Source organism: Gigantopelta aegis, unplaced genomic scaffold (assembly GCF_016097555.1).
Source record: "Gigantopelta aegis isolate Gae_Host unplaced genomic scaffold, Gae_host_genome ctg4396_pilon_pilon, whole genome shotgun sequence".
NCBI lineage: Eukaryota > Metazoa > Mollusca > Gastropoda > Neomphalida > Peltospiridae > Gigantopelta > Gigantopelta aegis.
Window position 1 is genome coordinate 1 of NW_024533842.1, and position 16630 is coordinate 16630.

A 16630-nucleotide genomic window follows, 5' to 3' on the forward strand; every position below is an offset into this window, starting at 1 on the left:
GGACTTAAAGTTAACAGAAGAAATAGTTGAGGAAGAACCAATAGAAACACGATATCTAACCTCAATGTGGTTCTAGAAAAAACAGATACACCAGTGATGATTAGGTGTTGGTAACTTACCTGATTACATACACGATTACAATGTTCCAGAATTGTATTAAGTGATGACAATTGATAATTTGTTCACAAGAAATACAAGATTATCATTTGATGCAATGCCTTTTACTTCATCCACATTGACATTGCTAGATATTCTATAATGCTATGGTAACTCCATCTTTACGAGCCCCTCAGCTGCTGTTAGTGTTACATCAAGATCATTAGACTTCACTGCCAGTGAAACACATACACAATACTAGTCACACTACTCTGCCTTCATTCTGATCTCTAGATGAGCTAGATTCAGAGCAGAGGCTGTGTTTGTTGTCCCTGGAACATAATTCAGAGACGATAGGGCATTGATAAGGCTTGCAGCATCACTGTGATCGTTCAGCCTTATGATCAGGTTGGAGCAGTGCTATATTGATAACAGCTATTCGAGTCTTTGTTAGACTTATGTCAATATCAGATATAATCCCTATTAAAAAGAGTTTAAGGTTCTCAAAATTGGCAGGTCCTACGATTGCTGATGGAATCAATAACGAACACCACTTCTGCCTCATGACTGCATTTCAGTCGCTCTAAAATAAAAGCAACTTTAATAGAATTAAAATAATAGAAAAAACTTACTTCTACAATTCCTTTAGTCAAAGACTGTAAAAATAGTACCCAAACGAAATTAGCAGTATAGTTATTGATAGTAAAAAGTGACTTGACTTTGGGTCAGAAGCAATATCTTGTAATTCTTCCTGATTAGTTCTAGATCCAATTCCAATTGAAAAATATTTCTATGTTTTCTTCATGTGCTAATTGAGCTGAGTGACTGTAGCAACAGGATTGTTTGACCTTCCATCAGTCACCATCACCAGCACAGACTTTGCATTGTCACGGCCATTGTTATTAAATTCACTTTGACATGTTGTATAGCTAAGTGTGTATTAGTACCATCTCCTGAGAACGGAATGTTAATTATGGCATTACCAGACTTGCTCTGTTTGAAACTGAACTAATGAGACAGCTGTTCTTGCTGTAGTAGAAAATGTGACCACACCACTTGTGTTCCACTTCTCTTTTCAATGTTATATTGACTAATGACATCAACTATGAAGTTTTAAGAGAGTTATAAAATTCCCCGATCCCACACTGCTGGAGCTATCCAAAGCAAAAAACAATATCCAATGGAGGGACTAGACATTATGGAACTGTTAAAGGGAAGTGTTTTAATGTGAAATCTTTGTTAAAACCACATATGATAAAAGTTGCTGTATTCACTTACCATGACAGGGTTCTCTATTCAGATCACTCAAAATAGCATCAAAAGACAATACTTTAAACTCAGTCACCCCCCCCCCCCCCCCCCCCCCCCCCCCCCCCCCCCCCCCCCCCCCCCTCTGTATACATGTGTACCACTGGTATCAGTTGCTATATCTCTTAATTCATCATCATTAACATTGTTTACCAATACCAACCACAAATATTTCAACACCACTTTGTCGACTTTGACTTGCAGCTGTGCTTGTAGCCTCTGAGTCATCTGACTCACCCATCTGTTCGGATTATCATTACTGAGGAGGAACTTCTGAACGTCCATTAATAATAAACTTTTGTTTTGCTAAACTGAATTCTTTAGCAGTATTTTGTACTACCACTAATATAAGGTATACTAGACAGTGCTGTTTGTAATGCATTTAGACTCTTAATACTTCCTAATGTAACCACAACAGCTGCACTGGTGCTATATCTTACTGCTCCAAAGTGGGCACTATTGGCACCCACTTCATATCTTCACTAGGTCATTTAGAAAACTGTTTCAATATGTTGAAATTATTGTTGCCAATTGAAGATGAGGAATCTATCACTAACATAAAGTCAATTTGACGCTGCCAGGCAAATAGGTTCTATTAAAGACAGATGAATTAAGTTATGCCTTACATACAATTACTTTCAGATACTTACCACATATCCTTTTTGCTAGTGGTTAAGTAATGAACCAAATGAGAAATCACCAAGTAAAAAAACATGTTTACTATCAGGATCACTAGCTACAGCATTAAGTTCGTCAGTACCACATTAGACCCCAACACCAATCATAAATATTTCAACATCATGTGCTCTTGTATTAGCAGCTGCCTGAAGGGTAGCATCTCGATCATGGAGCGTCCATCAGTTACTACTAATAAAACATGAGGTGCATCTGTCGGCCATTTTGTCTAAATGCTGCCTGGCTAATTCAATAGCTGCTGCTGTATTTGTAAGTCCAGGTTCAAAATGGAATTTGGTTTACAGCTTTTCGGAACTCAAAGGCTGTATTGATTCTCTCCTAAGTTAATGTTTACCTAGCATTATTACTAAATGTACTTACTCCAAAAACAGCTCTATTATGGCCAATTGAAACTGTTTGTGACTTTCAAAACAAATTTCTTTTTATGGTCTCAAAGTCATCTGGCGAAATACTCCCAGAAGAATCAATAACAGCTATAACATCAATTTTGTCCTTACATGTTTTAACTAAAAGAAAATGGATATAACAAAAAATTAATCAATGTTATCATTACCATCATCATCATTGATAAAAACTCGTGTTGTTGGGAATATTACTTTGACAAATTCATCAGATTTGTGGAGATAGAAGCAGTGAAAATTCTTGTTCTTCTGCAACAAATCATCAATGATATTGAACTTTAAAGAATTTTTGTCGAAGAAGGACTTAATGTATAATTTTGATGTGTACCAGTAAAATCATGTTTTCTAATTTAATATAATTAATGAACATTTTTCTCATACCATAACTCACCTTTTGCTGTGCCAGACACAAATGAAAAATGAACTGTAATTTCTCTGTTCAATGTACCGTTTTGAACTCCAAAAGATACCTCTACAAAAGGACTGCCTTCATTCACCTGATATTTGGCATGAAAAATGCCAAATAGCAACCTCTACATAAAGGAATTATTACAATTGCAGTTGGTGTTGCTAATTACAGTACACTAACCAAGTTTCTCTGACAATAGGCGCAAGGAATCTTGAAAATTCCTTTCCAGAGAAACTGCTTATTAAAAATACATGGCCAATATCAGGGTCAGTAGCAACCATCATTTAGTTCTGTAAGATTAATCTTAGGACAATACCAATTACCAATATTCTGAATTCCCTGAGAATGTGCTAGTAATGCTTCTTGGCATTGTAGCTTCAGGCTCATCCGACTGTCCATCAGTTAATAGGATAATTACATGGTGGTACACCAGATCGCGCTTTAGTTGTTAGTGGTTAGTTCTGCTCCTCCCATTTGAAGAGCTTGTGCAGTGTTGGTTTTGGTTGCCTTATAAGGAATGCTCATAATACTTTGCCTAAAGAAGATGGATCAGAGTGTGTACCTAGAGGAATATCTAAAGAAAGCGAACTAGCAAATGTGGACAGCACCAAATTGAGCCCTCCCAAGCCCAAATTCAAACTGATCTGCTACAACTGATTGCAAAACTTGTCATTATAGTGTAATTATTGAATCCAACACTACCAGAAAATCAAGGATTAAAGAGAACGTCTATTTCTTCATTACAAGTAGGCTCTGTGGGATTAGGGAAGAAATATTCACATTTTGATTTTAGGACAGTCACTTACAATTGGTTTACACCTGCAAGTTAAAAAAATAAAACTGTCTAATCTCATTTTGACAAATATCACTTACAGGTAATCTTTAATTGTAACAGTAGTTGAAGTTTGTCTCCCTAATTGTAAGTTGACCAGATTTGATGTGCAAGTTGCTTATATCTACTGTAAATGATTCATCTCCTTCAATATCGTTGTCTTGTTGAATGCTATAAGTTCACAGGTACTAGTATGATCAGAGAAGATTTTTCCTTGTGTAATCACCAATATAATCATTTGGATCTGTGTACAAAATTCATAAAGGAGACAAACACCATTATGCTGACCTTTAGCAGTGCTGGTGTTGTTGAAAAGCTCAGTGAAGATGTCTCTCATAACAGAGTTAGACAATACAGCACACACATCTATTAAACCAGTTGATTCATTGACGTCAATAGCAGATTGCTGCTTTTAACAACAACATCTATATGACAATGTGAGCCATTAACGATTAACAGATAATTGAACCTACTTCATCATCAGTAATACTTATAATACGTAGTAGAATATAACTTCTTGCTTGCTGGTTCCTAAAAAAATACCATCACTGGTACCAATGATGGACAGAGAGGGGATAAGCTTCCAATGTTTCAAGTCAACATTGTCATCAATTATACTGAATGTTACTGAAGCAACAATATCACTGGAAGGAAAAACACTATAACCTTCATCAATAGTTGTGCCTGATGTGACTATAGTGTTTGATTGACGTACCGGACCTATAAGCAAATACAAAAATAATAGGTAAATCAAGTGGGTGTTTAAGAACCTCCAAATACTCGTAATCGCAGGACTTGTCCAATGGAAGCTGAAAGACCAACCTTGATAGTGACAGTCCCATCACTTTCAAAAAATTGATAGCCTCTTTTGTAGAAATCCCGCATATAAAACTACAAAAATAAGTAAACATGACAAGATATCATAACCATTATTCTTACCATCATCATCAATTACGTGAACAATTGAAGTGCTTGGTGCTTTAATAGAAACACGAGCATCAGAACTGATTCAATTTTTAAAGTAGTTACTACGCTGAGCCTTCAAATGCAATGGAATTTTTGGAATATTGAAGGAGCTGGTTATATTGTAGTAGTAGAAATTAGAGGCAGGAAAAATAACCTTTCTGGAATCAAAAGAGTCTTTCTGCGCACAAAAAATTGATATCAATAGAGATAACTCTAATGTTTTTTGACATACCACACATATTATAGCAAAGAAGAGATCAGCAGTAGTTCCAGATTGTAGAATTTGAAGTGATGAGAGTTCCTACATTCTCAGAGAATGTATATAGCTCTTGACTGAAACTTATAGCAACAACTAAATGAATAAACATTACATAACTTCATTTTGATAAATAATTATAAACATATACAGATTGCTTTGTCTGTTGTGTTAGATTCAAAGCAAACCCAATCATTACTTAAAGACACTACACATCATGCTCTATTATTATGTTGACTAATTTTGTTTTTAGTGTGAGCCATTATGTAAGGGATGTTGTGTCCTTACACTAATTGGTTTTGTCCATAGCCTAACAAGATGAACATATTAATTCATAACATTAGACTCAGTGAATGAACAATTTACATCTGGGTCAACAATTGAAAGATGGAGCTCTCTGTGGTTAAAATGAAATGCAGTAAGAAAGGTTGAAATACAAGATTCAGTCGCAATATATAGTTGGCATTTTCTTCTAATGCTATACTGTTTTCTGAATCTTTGATTTTCAAATGTTATATTCTTCACTGTATCTGTCTTAGTGAAAAAAACTGCTGTTGGAAGAGGGTATTTTCAAGATCACGTATTCCGTCAGAGCTAATAAAGTAAGGTAAAGGAATCATTGTATAAACATGTAAAAAATTACGCACGATTTCTGTTGTGTTCTATTGATCTCCCAATCCAAAACAGCATGATGGAAGCGGGAGAAGGCCTGCTGCCTCAGTTTGAACAGCAATGATATGTTTGGTACTGCGACCAGCAATAGTGACCTTGAGAGTTCTTAAAACTAACACCTTAGAAAAAGAGTAACGGGATAAATGGTGGCTACATATAAAGTTGCTTACTTAGACAAAGGTATGCATCTGTTTCCAGCTTCACCACCAGGTCGAGGTTAGTAATGTCTTTCCTAAATAATTACAACAGTCTTCAGCTCGTACATATATCTCTCCCTTAGGTCCTTTTATTGGAGTATGATCACAACTGCTCTTCTTGGAAAGCACTTCACTAACTCATTAGGATTGTTTGGATCAATTGACAAGCTATAAAGCAAATAACCCCAATCAGCCATATTTGGATAATGATTTCCTCTTACCTACTGCACTAGTAATGCTAGTAGCAGTAACCACGTTACCTGCCACCCCATAGTTTAGTAGTGGCTGTGTAGATTAAAAACTAGACACCCTTGTTATATACTGAACTGTTTACCACACCATTTCTTACAAACTGTTGCCAGGGTGGAGTGGTGTCCAAGGAAAATCATCCTACTCATAGTCTCTTAACCAAAGCTAATAAAATTAATACAGAATGGCTCCATGACTACATTTAGCAAAGACTTGGCATGACAGTTATTTTACAGTAGACACTACTATAAGGTATACAAGAAAAAAGTCTCTGATGTTGAGAAGGTGGAGATGTATAGTAGACAAAGCTTAAACTAATTAACAATGTTGAACTATTTGCAATGGGCTAAGGTACGGTTAATTCAAATGAAACTACTTGGATTTCTCTTATTTAATTTATAAACATTTTCCAATAAATGGCTATGTATTCACCTTTATGCTCCAGACTAATTGTAAAAAACAGTAAAGAGAAATCTTTCTAATTATAACTTATAATAATAAATGACAGCCGTGCATACATAACACCCACCTATCGTGCAGGTAGTAGAATAACAAACATTGAATTAGTGTATATGTACGGAAAGATGTCTTTAAGTTCTAACTACATAGGAAATGTTATCCTAAACCAATTATGTTTAAGCTAAAATGTTGGTACACTACATATAGGGTATAAAATGCTGATTCTAATTATTATCACAACACTTATGGATGATACTAAGTTGATGTCTAACGACACCACAAATGAATTTATAAAAGAAGAAAAGATTTACTAAAACGAATTACTAAAACTAAAAGGAACAAATACTTAACAGTATGTGCTATTGAAACTGATACTTAAACATAGTCTGGAAAGCCCCAGGTACAACTATAGTCAGTATAATGACCCTCAATGACAGGATCATTTGGAAAATCTACCTCCCTGATTGGACCTCCTGACGATTCCCAACATAGAGGCAATCTTCATTATCTCTACTCCAAGACAAGTCATAATGACGACCAACAAATTGACGAATGACTACCACGAGGATGAACCAACTGCAATTGTATAGTAATTGGCATTAGGGTCACCATCTTTTATAGGCCCATTATATTTAGTGATATTTAGTGGAATGTTCCAGAATTGACCTGTGACAAAAAAATATCTCAAAGAAATCAGTTAATGAGTTTATTATACCTAACAATCCATGAGAAATATTCATGTAAATTAAATCCTCGGGCTACAACAAATTTAATCATCTTCACTGTACCCAATTGATTCGTGTTCTTGGATCTGTGACATTCGGTGACTGAAGATAATCCAATAATGAGGCTAGGCATCAGCACAATTAGGAACAATAACACGAACACGAGATGAATAGCTCCTGATGTTAATACCTTGGTAAGTAAATGGGGACTGAATAATGGGTTCGTTTTCTAGATGTTATCTTTGAACAGTAGACCATCAATGTTGTAGAAACAAGTTTCTACACTGGATTATGGATCTCATGACATTTGATTTTGATGGTCTACTGCTAAAATAGACCCACACTATCAATTACATTTAATAAATTGGCATTGGTAGGAGCCATGTAATGGGCCACAACTAAGTGCAGTCATCAGAAATCAAATTAAGTATTTGTCACTTTTCCATGAATTTCAAAACAAAGGTGAAGAGCTTTGTTAGATTGACATTAGAGACATCAGCATTGATGGGACTGTTAGCAATGGATCCCTATCACAGTATCATTCTTGAAAAGAACCTAAGTGATATTTATAATGTGTGTTGTGAGAATTCATTTTTTATACTTACCACACTCCTCTCTTGAGGTCGAACTATCTGCTGAGGTGGCTCCACAATATGACTATTGATAAATCTACTAACAGAAAATGAGTCAGATGGATCAGCCTGACGTTGACAATCAGAGAAAATTTAATGTGCCATTTAAAGTGCCACATTATATCGTTAAATGCAAAGAGTGAATGACAGTCACTTTAATGAAAGTACCATTGTGTTGTAGGATAAACCATAGCTTGGTATTGAAAACAATGACTGCAGTTGTCATTGCTGTTAACTATTACTCCACTAGTTTGTGAAGGAGATCAACTACTGGACCTTCTCTGATAGTTTGTTTTACTTCCATTGTCGAGCAGTACAGATGACCAGAAGAGAAATCATCTATAAAATCAATCCGTATATCAAGATTCAATGATATATCACAGCTAGATATCGCTTATGTTTCACAATTAGGAATAGTAGTAGTCAGTGTAAGGACTACCAACAATAAATGAACTGGACTTAAAAATCTTTGATGAGTTAACAATGCATTGAAATCCACTATTTATTTGATCATTATCAATGATGGTATTCAACATTGGCTGATTGACTGAACTGTCATTGAACTGAAGGATCATCTGAAGATAAATGGAGCATAAATTGTTCCGGTCCTTCAACTAATCATCGTCAATTATTTTAATTTGTACAAGATGTACTCAATTGAGGGGAATTAGCAGCAATGAAATAGCTGTTGTCTGTAAAACAAAGTCTTCATGCTCTAAGATAAATTTAATGTAGCAGGCAATTTATTTGTACACCATTTACCTAAAGCAGGACATTATTTGCAGTCACCATACCAGACAACAGCCACTCCTAATGACTGAGCATCATTTGGAAACAGAAGACTAACACATACTGCAACAACCATTATCTTCAGAATAAGAGCTGCAGGTGTTACAAACTGAACACCACTCCTACAAAACAATAATATTACATATGTATATTAAGCACAAAATATTACTGTCTCATCTGTAATTATAACCACTACTTGATCACCATCAATATCTACAGCAGAATCTTGTTTTGAGAGATGGAGGGTAACACTTTTCATCTCTCCTCAACATTGTCATCATCATTTGGAGTAAATCGGAACACAATGATCACACTGTAAAAGTAGCATTAAAAATAAATAAGCCATAGGGATCAGTATAGTCAGTACCTTTAGAGAATTGTTATATAGTAATATAATGTAATAATGCATTTACCTAGAATAGCATCAGTAGATGTAGAAGAGATAGCTACAGTTTATACTCTCCCTTAATGAACCTTCTTTTAATCTAAAGCACACATCCACTGGAGGGGAGCCCTCCTTCACAATTGTAGAGGTTATAATGAATCATACAGTCGCTCCTAAGGAATGATAACAAATAACATACTGTCTAGTCAAAGCTCTTACTATCCTTATCTGTGCCTTGTTATAGAGTATTTTGAGGTGGTAAGCATAACCCATGATTAGCTTTTGAGGTAGCTGTAGCTTCAACAAAATGATTCACTATTTTCAACTAACGTTACTCTTCCCTGAGACGAACATTAAGAGATTTGTGATACCGTTAGTCATTAAGAGTCACATTTTCCATCACTTAAAATAGTCTTCACCCTATAAACACAAAGATGGACTCCTAACTCATTACAATTCAATAATCACCTTAGCCGTGTATCTTTGTTGAAACAAGTCCAAATGATGCCTGTTCAAGTTTTCAGTCACTCGTAAAGTACCTGATACTGATGGTAGTGACTACATAGAAAACTGGTGCTTGTGGAAAATGATTCCATCTTCACCAGCTAAGTAGTAACCTAATTAATACTTAAGATAATATAGTTAATAATAACCATCACTGATCTAGGAGTGTAATCACTAAATCACTGTCTTCATTAACAGTCAGCAAAAGTAGAAGTTCATTTTGACAGAAAACATTTCTTGTCCTTCAACTGCATCATCCCTACCATTAAGTATGTTAGACACATTGTTTCACTCACACAGGAGTAAGTAAAAAGTAATGTTTTATAATTTAAAGGATTAGAATCATTCTTTTTGTCATTAAAGGAGTTTACTAATACCAGGAGTACGGAACATAGCAATTACGTCTGTAGCAGTTTCCTAGTGTATATTTAAAATAATATCAACACGCGTTGTAATCTTTGACTTTGTTGTGGTCTACGCATACCGGAAACCACAGCAGCTCTCCTAGAGGATTGGAGATAAGTCTTACAAACCAAAAACAGCCATTCCTGATGGTCGTAATAGTAAAGGTTAATGTACTTACGAAAATACACAAATTATCTTACTGTCATATCTGTAATTGTAACCACTACTGGATCACCCGATCAATATCTATCGCAGGAATCATTAGTTGAGAGATAGGGGTAAAAACACTCATCTCTCTTCAACATTGTATCATTCATTTGGAGTAATCGACAAAATGCATCACTGGTTTAAAAGTAGCATTAAGTAAATAAACCACTGGGATCAATATAGTCAAGTACCTATGTAGAGAATTGTTTATATAGTTACTATAATGTTAATAAGGCATTACCTAGAATAGCATCGTAGACGGTAGAAGATATAGCTACAGTTACGCTCTCTCTAATACAGCCCTTCTTGTTAATCTAAAAAGCATACATCCCTGGAGGTTAACCCTTCATTTACACCTAGTTTAGAGTTTATAATAACCCCTACAGTAGCTCTAAGGAATGATAACAACTAACATACTGTCATAGGTCAAAGCGCTTACTATCCTTATCTGTGATTGTTATATCAGTATTTGAGTGTAAGCATAACACCAGCAATAGCTTGAGGTAGCTGAGCTCAACCAAAAATGATTCACTATTTCAACTAAGTTTCTTCCCTGAGACGAACATTAAGAGATTGTGATACGTATCCCACTTAAAGTCACAGTTTCCATCACTTTTAAATAGTCTTCACCCTCTAAACACAAAGATGGCTCTAACTCATACAATCACAATATATACCTTTAGCCGTGTTATCTTTTGTTGGAAACAAGTACAAGACTTCCTGTTCAAGTTTTCCAGTCACTTTCGTACAGTAACTGATACTGATGGTAGTGACTCTAGAACTGGTGCTGTGGAATCCAAATATTCCAATCCTCAACAGCTAAGAGTAACTATAATAATATATTATAATACGTAATTAATACCATCATTATATTTAGGAGTGTAATTCTATACTAAATTCACTGTCTACTTAACAGCAGCAACAGGAGAAAGTCATTTTGACAGAAAACATTCTTGTCCTTCAACTGCATCATCTCCCATTAACGTAATTTTAACACATTGTTCACCACACCAGGAGTAAAAGTTAATGTTTTATTAATTAAAGATTATATCATTATATTCTGTCAATAAAGGTAGTACTAATAACAGGAGTAAACATAGCAATTACTTACCTGTAGAGTTCCTTCTATTGTAATTTAAATGAATATCAACAGAGCGTGTAATCTTTGACTTTGTGTGGTGCTTACGCATACAGGAACACAAGCTTCCTCAGATATTGAGATAGTCTTACAAACAAAAAAGACATTCCTGATTGGTAGTAAATTTAATGTACTTACGAAAAATAACAAATTATCTTACTGTCATCATCTGTAATTGTAACCACTTACTTGATCACCATCATATCTCCTACAGCAGAATCATTAGTTGAGAGATGGAGGGTAAACAAACTTCATCTCTCCAACATTTCATCATCATTGGAGAAATCGAACACAATGATCATGGTAAAAGTAGCATTAAATGTAAACTCAACCACTGGGATCAATATAGTCCGTACCTTTAGAGAATTGTTTATATAGTAATATAATGTAATAATCGCATTACCTAGAATAGCATCAGTAGATGTAGAAGATATAGCTACAGTTATAGCTCTCTTCAATAAGCCTTCTTTAAATCCGAAGCATACATCCACTGGAGGTGAACCTCATTCACAATGTAGAGTGTATAATGAATCCTACAGGTGCTCCTAAATTTTTTAACAAACATAATGCAATAGTAAAAAACAGCTTATGGAGTTAAGGCAATGTATAATCCATCTAGTGTGTTCACAGTTACTAAGACATAGTTTTATTAATACAGCCAATGTCAATTGTTCATGTGTTTGTGACACTTCTTTGAAACTACCTTCTTCAGATTTTCTGAGCATGCTCAGTTTACGAAAAACAATATTCCAATAGATGGCGAAAGAAAAAACAAATTTAAGCACCTGAGTCATGCTCAGAACATTTGAGCATGCCTCCGTTTAAGATAATGATATTAATATAACATTGGTGGGGACACCTACTTCAAGCACTATGCATGCGCAGCTTCTATGCTAATAAATTTTGTAAAAAAATGGTGCGTCTTACGTATCATTATCTATGATTGTGATTTGAAACATTTTGAGGTGTAAGCATAAAACACCGGATTAGTTACTTGAGGTAGCTGTAGTTCAACAATAATGATTCACATTTCAACTAAGCCATCTTCCCTGAGACGAACATTTAAGAGATTGTGATATCCTTAGTCCACTTAGAGTCACATTTTCCATCACTTAAAATAGTCTTCACTCTCTTACACACAAAGATGACGTTAAATCATACAATTAACAATATGTACCTTAGCTGTGTTATCTTTAGTTGAAACAAGTACAATGACTTCCTGTTCAAGGTTTCCAGTCATCTCTGTAACAGTAATGATATGATGGTAGGGACCTCTAGAACTGGTGCTTGTGGACCAAATATTCCAATCTCAACAGCTAATAGTAACTATAATAATTATATTATAATAGTAATAATACCATCATTATCTAGGAGTGTAATTACTAAATCACTGTCTACATTAACAGCAGCAACAGAGAGGTCATTTTGACAGAAAACATTTCTTGTCTTCAACTGCATCCACTCCCATTAACGTAATGTGTAACAACAGTTTTCACTCACACCAGGAGTAAAAGTTAATGTTTTTTAATTAAGGATTATAATCATATATTCTGTCAATAAAGGAGTACTAATAACAGGATAACATAGCAATTACTACTTGTAGTCAGTTCCTTCTATTGTATTAAAATAATATCCAACAGAGCTCGTTAATCTTGGAATGGTGGTGGTCTTAGCATACAGGAACAAAAGCAGCTTCCTAAGAATTGGAATTAGTTGAGTACAAACAGGAATCCCAATATATGTGATATAAATTAACTAAACTACAATTCTTTTTAGAATAGACCACTGTCATCATCAGTGATAGGACAATGGCTGTTATACTATGTATGATCTCAAAGTCACGATCAGAAACTGACGAAACTGAGCTCAATATTAAATTGTTTCTTTAATTCCACTTACATATCATTTACAAGAGAAACTGAAATAATGATATCTCTCGTACAGAGGTATGAATGTCAATTGAAGTCGACAATGGTATTCAAATCTGAAGTATTACCTATACAAGAGATCATTTGTGAATATTTTATCTATTTTTGGTTTTACCTAATATTTGTCCATTGTTACCATTGAACTGTTGTGTTGAATACTAACAGAAAACTTTTCCCAGTTTTCCTCCAATAGTGAATTCTGACAGGTACATTGATGTTGTTCTCTGCTTGTGAAATGTAAGAGGATAGAGCCCTATTTAGCCTCTTTGTTAGAAACTTTTTTTGTGATGATGATACATGAAGTGTCATTAAAAGAACTCACTGTCTGCTCCAGTAATTGTTAGTAAAAAAGATTTTGAGCTGAAGAGGAGATTCGAGGTCTATATCAGCTGGAAATTGTGTGTTTGGTACTAAGGGATATTGTGAATGTTTCATTATTTTCAACCTTGGTCATCAGTCTTATAACAATGTTGAAAACTATGAGTTGAGCTGAGAAGAAGATAATATGACTGATTATTGAAGACAACGTCTAAGTCTACCCCTTCTGAAAAAGATTGTAGACATAAGGATATTTTTAGGTTAGAATACCATTGCACTCCATGGCTGTGGGTGGAGTAGGAGAACAGAGGAAAGAGGACTTGAAGCTGACCAGTAAAGGGACTGAGATATTAAAAGTCCGCTCTCTGATCTCTCTGAAACTGACATTTGGTCGTACAAACAATTCCTACGGTGACAGCTGGAATATAAAAGAATGATGGTAAGTTGTAAGCAATAATATAAGACTTCACTTACCATCATCATCTATTATTGTTTCACTGTTTCTCTTCTTGTAGTTGTATTTCTTTCCAGATTCTACCGACAACTGCAATGGAATTGTTCATATGTTTCTAGAATATTATCATTTTAAAATATATGGTATTTGGCCTCTAGTATGTGTGATTATCCAAGACAAGGGACCTGCTAATTGCAATATTCACTCTTTACTACCTGTGATTATAGTGAGTTATATAAGTTATTTTGTTTATAAGGACCACAGAACTAACTTTTCAGCTGTAATATCTTCAGTCATATAGTTAATTGTTACATCTCGTGCTAATGGTCCACTTGATAAATATAAGGAAACCAGTACGGAGTTATATTCTCGTGTGATTAGGTATTGTACCCACTGGTCTTAGTGAGGACCCAATCTTAATACCGTTAGAGGTAATGGAGCTTCATGTCATTATCGTTAAACAAAACTATAAAGAATTTACTTGTTTGATCTAAGAGTGTGACTAGTACTATCAGGTACAATAGCAGGCTTCCTTAATATATTATTTAAACATGTCAGTTTTCCCAGAAAATGTATCTTCCTATTCATAAATACTGTCAGTTAATGCTTCAATAGGACACAGAGTGATTAGTTTTGTCACTATTTAAACACTAACAACTTATGTAGTATCTCGGTAACCCAGGCACCTGGAGGTTATTTTAAAACAAACTCATTAAAAATACTAAAACAATACACTGGACTTGTAGCATTGACCGTATCCAAGTATTAAAAGTGAACTGTGTATAGTACACTTATGTGAACCTTTTGAGCAAACAACATCACCAGGGCCAACAGAACCCTCTTCTATTGAAGTGGATACGTTCTGAATCAATTTGAGCTCTATAATAAACAAATGATTCGGTCACTAAAGTAATATCTTATACATGAAATTGTTTAATAAACACTTACGATCATTATACAGTGATGTTTACAAAAACTAAGAGCGAAGGTATTTATGATACCTAATCGCGAGATGACAACTTGTAATTTGATAGAAAAGAATTCTTTCAGGGTTAAAGTAAATATCATCATTTATATTAATTTAGGACATTCCTTGATCTTGAGAACTCTGAAAGTCTAAATAAATGGACTTCCAGTAATTGTATACTCATCCCGGAATACAAGAAATATTTAAAGTTTATTAGTATATGCAGGAGGCTTACCAGGACCTTTAAGTGCAGTTTTGGAGAATTATAGAGAAGTTCAATAGTGTAGGTATTGTAGCTTGTCATCAATCAAGCTGCAGTACAGTTCTGACTTACCTTTCTCCCAATGATACTGTAAATATCTTGTATAGTAACCAATAATGACTCCTAATAAAAAATAATAAGTTGAACGGTACAATAAACAACTTGCAACTTACTGTTATTATCACAATGGAATACAGAGGATTTTGCATCATTAAATTGATATTCACACACCACTGTCATTATGGAAAGAGTCCATATTAAAATTTTCGGCATAGGTTCAGCTTATATTGTCCATCAAAAATGTTAACAGAAACAGTTGTACATAAAGTTAGTGTTAGTGAGAACACAGTCGTGGTGTGTCGTTACTAAATAGTCTCTCCCACCTATAAAGATACATATGTTATTAACATCCAAATAGAATAATAAGAGAGGTCTCCTCAGTAAGTATTATTACCTATGCAGTGTTATCCAAAATTCCACTCTTACTGTAACAGAGTGTCCAAGCATTCCCCAGTACGAACTACACCCAATATGAACAGTGTTGCTATCTTCATGTATACAAACTAGTGTCAATGAAACCAATAGTCACCACTAATGTGAAGGGAAGAGTTTGTATAAAAGCGTTAGAAAATTAGTAACTAACTATCAGTCATTTTTATTGTGACTGCTATTTGTGGGGATTGTAAATTGTTCTGTCAATGTAAGATGAAGTCTGTGAATAGATGGAACTTGGATTTGTAGTTGAAAAGTCTCATCACTTTCTCTAAAGAGGCGTTTAGGATAAAAAAGTTTCACATTCAACAGTGTGATTTGTGGATAAAGTTATATGTTCTCTGGTTGTCACTACTTGATCATATGCACAAAACACCAGTTGGAGCTGTATTAACATGTAAACATATAATATATTATATAAAAGTTCTTACCATGCATCGCACTTAACAGTTTGGATAGTCCTATTACTAGAATTATCAAATCTGATGAATCTATCTGGTTGTCTTATATTAACACATATATCAACTGTAGAGCCTTCCCTAATATAGCAGGTGTCCAAGTAATGCTAACTCAAGCACTAATGGAGTTAGTGAGTGTACTGATATACTTCTGCTAAATCACAATGACTTACCTTCATTATCAATAATCAGAATTTGTGTAGAACAAATGGAAACAGATTTAGCGCATCATTACTAGTAAAATGCAAGTGTAAATGTTTCGTTTCGCTCAAGTATAAAGTCTGGCAGATGGATGCATTATCAAAGCTTTCTGATCAAATAATTTAATCAGGTGGTGGAAAAAAACACGACATCATTGCCTAAAAAGATCACACATATTGTTAATTCATGTCTGTAAATCTAAAATACCGCTGTTGGGATTAACT

At 34.6% G+C, this 16630-nt stretch overlaps 1 pseudogene; it reads right to left on the minus strand.

Annotated features, from left to right (window-relative positions):
- Positions 1 to 7871: 7871 nt before the first annotated feature.
- The window catches only part of LOC121392735, a 40857-nt pseudogene continuing 32098 nt past the window's right edge, over positions 7872 to 16630 (minus strand).